Below are 6000 nucleotides of genomic sequence, written 5' to 3'. Positions count from 1 at the left end.
ATATACAACAGTTTTCAAACATACATGGAGTTAAACGAGTACTCTCCTCAGAAAAGAAATACCCGGATTCTTTTGATCTAATATTACCTGTGAAGGGTTTTTACCCACTGAGTATCCCTTTTTATGGGTAAAACGCTGGTATGTTTTTCCTTGATGTTCTGGGTACGAATCCACGGATCAGGGTATTTATTACCCGTACACATCCCTATTATTGTTGTTGTAAGTTATAAAAACAAAAATTAACTTTAACACTCTAATAATATCCAGATTTAGCCTTGAGAGTCTTTAAAAAAATTCGTGTTTTTTATAAATTTTTATGATTCAGAGGCTTATTCTGTCGTGGAAGAACCATATAGACGGAAATAATAGTTAATAACTTTTAAAAATATAAATGTATAATAATAATCAAATCACTTAAGGTGAAAAAATTTCGAAGTACAAATATCAACAAAAATAGATTGAAATTTTTGGGTTCTATAAATACCACTCGCAATTTATTTAATGTGGCTCTCTAAGACTGACTCCCTAAAGGGATCAGAATTATGTGAAGAAAGAACTGCATGAATTTGGAACGATCCCTTACACTTGTAGTTTTTCACATCGTGGTCGTCAAGTCTGACTCATTTGGGGTGAGATTCACGCAATTTTTCTATCTGAAAAAGGATATTCTTATGTTTTTATTTATTAAATTGACATAAAATCTCAAATTTCCACGCAAGTTTAAAATTGAAGAGCCCAGCATCATAATCCGTCTTTATCTAGTCTGATCAAGAACTAGTCTTTAATTATTGCTAGTGCAGGATCTCTTATTTATTTCTTACAGATATAAAACATATCCTTTTGTTTTTTCAGAAGAGTGAATGTTATTTTAAATCACAAATTCTTGCATAAAATTCCATGCAGGCAAATTGATACAGATTAGTTTTTCACTATTCAATAGACCTTGACAAGATAATTTTTCTTTGTATTAGAAAATATTTCGAAAATACAAAAATGTTGTAGTAATTTTTTTGTAAATGCCTTTTGTTAAAAATAAAAGATTATTTACTTGTGCAGGGCACTATATATAAGCCTACCATGAATAAATTATTTCCTGAGGACAGAAAGGAACTAAATTATTAAATACTTTTAATTTCAAATTATTTACGACTAATAGTAATCATAATTTCGGCCAAATTAATAATAAGGTAAACATTAAAAAAAGTAAACAATTTTTATATTTGTTTATTTAATTCCTCTAAACATAATAAAGCATCGGTATTGTTCAGAAAGATGGTATTGCAATCGGCTAAAACTTTGAGTTGAGTAAATTCCTAATATATTTATTCACGAATAGAAAAACTTACTTCTTTTTTTTCAAAAAAATTCCTGTCGGACAAGAGATTGACATTATTATATGACATTTGAAATAAGCAACATACAACTCCATGCTATTTTTAATTGTAAGTATTTTAGTTAAACGTATAGATTTAATGTATGCATTGGAAATAGTATAAAACGTCATTACATTTCAAATGGAATATTCCTGAAACAATACTTGCATTTCAATAACCAGAGTATCTTGTATTCATATTTTTTGTAGTCATAACATCTATATTGTTGGTATATTACAATTATATGTATGTATGATGTTTTACTGATATAATGAAGAAAACAATATACACAGAATGAATTTGAACTCTAAATAGGAAAGTGCTTTATTTTTTATATCCTATAGTAAACTACAAACCCTTCTTTAAACAACTTCCGAATAAAAAAAATAACAAAAAAATAATTTTGTATATCTTTTATCTCTGAAACTAAAAGCACTGGCTTGTTTAAAAGAGCTATTCCTCAAAAATCTCATAGACTTCGAAGTGTTTTAAAAACTTATTTTCAAATTTTAAATTTCAAAATAAGATTGTTGTAATATTTATAGGATCCTCATTAAGGAGAGAAACAAATAAAAGCCATAAACAGACGACAGTTGTCTTGAGATAGAGAGAGAATCAATGTTTGAAACACAAAAGCAACTAATTATTATTATTAAAACAAGTGGAATATAAGCAAACATTGACTTTGCCAATTGCGCATATATTCTTTAGGAGACTTTATATATGTGTTTAGGAAGGCTATATATAAATGTAATATGGAAAAACATTCTAATTTTCTCGTACTCAAAAGCAAATAAATAAGATATTTATCTCTTGTTGACTGTATTAATTAATCTCAAGAGCAAAACAAATAAATAAAAGAAAAACCAAAAAAATCATTTAGGGAGTTGAGATGTGGGAGTTTCAGAATAGAAAAAATTAAGGAGCCAGTATCACGGCGTTACCTTCCTAACACAAAAATACCCTATATATTTTGATATGGTATGGCAATTTCATATTAGAAGTAATAAATTGTTCTATACTTATGCTTCATTTCCAAAAAGACAGAAATACCTTTTCTTGTTGAACGCTCGTCGAAAAATATATTCAACGGCCATCTAATCCTTTATACGAAGAAACTTGGCCTAGTAATCAAGTAGTAATGCAAATTTTGGCCACTATCAACACTACGAGTTTTAGTCGGTTAGTGTTCGGACTTAGATAATTGTATTACCTTTATAAAGGTTTGAAGAAATCAAAAAGATTTCAGGGGTGTTTCAAGTTTATATTCCGTTGGCTTGTCCTTGAAAATGACAATGACCCTAATTTCAGACAATTTTCTTTGAGTATGGAAGAGTGAAATCATGGCCAGTAGAGGCAAGAATCCTTTTATAGTCTTTATTTCTGACGGTCAAATTTAAGAAAACCATCCAAATATTTTAAAAAATAACGGAACTTGTCGGAATTATATTTCTAAAAATAAGCTATAAAAGAGAAAATTATCAAAAGTCCTTTATATAATAACCTGTGCTTTTTATAGAATGCAAAGGTGAGAGAAAGCGGAAATATTAGAACTCTTAAGATTTGTAACCACATCTGGCCCGAATTTTAAGATTATTTAATGTCAAACGGTAATGTTGGGACAAAGCGTAGAGGGAATGGACTTGATGGGAAACAATGCAAGAAACTTCTAACAAATTAGGATTCAACTTGAGCTGCATGTTACCAAAAGAAGTTTTTTGAATGTAATTCCTTTTAATAGTCTTTGAAATAAACCTATTTTTATAAAAACATTAATATTTTCAAAAAAAAAAAAAAAATGGATCCATGTTGTAAGAAACATATTGAAAATTTAAAAAATAATATTTACATTTAGGAATTAACATAACACCAAAGGGTCACATCCTTATGTGTCATCTAATTGATTTTGACGATGAGTATGAGTCATTTGGACTATATTTATAAATATTTAAATGTTGAATTTTTAATAACTTATTGCAGCTCAAACTTCTTTTCTTTCGAGTATATAAACAAATAGAAAATTCGACTTAAAATATCGATTTTCTTTAAAACAGTGCAATTTTTTTTTAGAAACTTTCAAAATAGATAAGTAAAGACATCAAGGAAATAGCAGTCTTTAAAAATTGTGGAAACAATTTCGACAAAAAGAGTCATATTTATACATGCGAGCTAAAACATATAAATTATTTATTAGTAATTGTTAAGTAATTAGATTGGGCGTAGTATTAAATGGAATAATGAAATAAAAATTAGAATATCAATAATATACTCTTCAAAATTTAAATTCACTATTTATTAGTTCTCTGTTATTTTTTTTTATTTTCTTAATGATTCATTCGTTTGATTTTGCACATTTTGTACTATATCGTTATTCTGATTATTGTCAGAATATAATTTATCTTTGAGTACAGAATCCAAAAATGACCTCCGTTTTTATCTAGAATGTTGGGGTTTGGAAAAATCTGATGTTATATTAATTCGGGATTATTATTGTTCAGAATGATTTTCAACATTAAGACAGTCACAAAATTAAAATACGACAAAAAGATTTATGTAAAAGGGTTCTTTATGATTATAAAAGTGTTTGAATTGATTCGGTATCTTGTTCAGAACTCGACATATTTCTATTTTTAAGATAAAAAATGATAAAATGCGAAACTCTTTTTTAGATCCTTATTATTTATTCATCATTCATAGTGATAAGGAATATCATAGCTTATATAAAAGAAAACTGTTCTATCCTTTATTTTAAAAAATTCCTATTTTAAAAAATATGCATATCCAAAGATCTTTGTTCATTTTTTTTTTTTTTTTGAGTGATGCTATTACTATAGGGGTGCACAGCAAATAGAAAAAATGATCTTAATATTGTTTATGATTTCCATATCATGATAATGACGTCATACCCCGTAATAAATAATAAAAAATAAATTTAATATCATTAATGATAATACCGTGCTTTGTACTAATACAGTAATTACTAATTATATTTGAAATATAAAATTTTCTAGTCATCGTGAATTTCATTGTTTCAATCCTATAATCTCCTTCCCAGGGGAAAAAGTACACTTTCATCTTTTTTTTATGAAGACTGGTAGTATTCCTGAGATAATTTTTATTCAGTCGTCACTCATGGAATACGGAATCCGAATTCGAACATCTCTTGAGATGGATGATCAAGTTAAAAGTATCTTCATTTGATTTCAACTATCGGCTTATGACATTAACTCTTGGAGAACATAATTAAGAAGTTTTCGTATTTTCGTCTCATCAAAAACACTATCCTTGATTTTTCTTTTGAAATTTAAGTAAAGTTGTATCTTGGTTATCGCATCAACATAAAAGTAATAATTTTTATCCAAATATGTTATCAGCAACGATATTTATCCCTCATTCTGATTAAATTGTGATGTAAACATATGAATCTCCTCTAGAAAATCAAGTCAAAGTTGAGGAAATAAATAATCCAAACTTTAAAATTTTATAAGCTACTTCTTATCACATTAAAAAATTTCATAAGCAAGTGTTAAGATTTGATACGTGATTTAGGATAAGGAAAAAAGTATTTGGGGTCAAAGTTTCATGGTTGTATGAAAAAAGATTTCTTAAACCGAAGTTAACTTCAAAAAATAGAAAATAATCTCATATTTTTTTCTGTATTAAACATTGAAAGTGAGTAAAAAAAAACTCTTGTGAAATTCAGACAAACAAACTAATAATTTGTTGAATAGTAGAAAATTAGACAATTGTTCAACTTTTATAGGTAGTTTCGTCATATTGAATTACTTTTTCAGAATTATTTGAAATAAACCTTAGATTATTATATGGGAAAATAATTAATTTTATTCATTCTGTGTTCATGATGAAATTGTAAACAGTACATGTTTCTCAATAAGTATCCTTAGAAAAAACACTCCCTTTTAATGACTATAATCATTGAACTTACTTGGAAATATAGTGGAAACCACAGTAGTTTCTAGAAATTGGTATTAAAATTTGTCATTTTATTCTTTATACCTACTATTCAAATCAAAACACAAAAATATGCAAAGTGATTAAACCATTATTTTCTAATCTCAATCACAAATACTTTTTAAATAACATATGAATAGAGCTGCTATGTATCAGTTACTTATAGCTTAAATCAGACATAAAAATATGCAAATATAGTGCAAAAAGGTCACAAATACAATTTTAAGGATTTTTTGCCTACTTTTTTACTTGATCTTGATCCCCTTCATTCTGTAATTTAACGAGTGGTCCATTGAAATTTGAAAACTTAGTAATTCAATAATTAATATAGGTTGATTTATTGACATTAATTCACATTTTGATAGATTAAAGCACAAAAGTTAGTTATAAAACAAAAAAAAACTGAGCTCTCTTGCTTACGCACAAGTAAAAAAAATGACTCCTGAGAGACATCAACAAATTTTTTTATTTTCGCACTCCAAGCAGTTGGGTATCTCAAGGTCCACTGCCTACGCCGTTAGTCCTAAACGTTGAAGAGGAAGAAAGGGTACTTCAAAAAAGCTAATCTGGAACTGGAGGAGTTAAAAAACAGCCTAGGCCAATCTCCTATAGTCCATGTGGACTCATGCAATAGATCTCGGCGTTTTACAACAAC

Source organism: Lepeophtheirus salmonis, chromosome 14 (assembly GCF_016086655.4).
Source record: "Lepeophtheirus salmonis chromosome 14, UVic_Lsal_1.4, whole genome shotgun sequence".
Classification (NCBI taxonomy): Eukaryota; Metazoa; Arthropoda; class Copepoda; order Siphonostomatoida; family Caligidae; genus Lepeophtheirus; species Lepeophtheirus salmonis.
Note: the sequence above shows the minus strand (reverse complement) of the source record.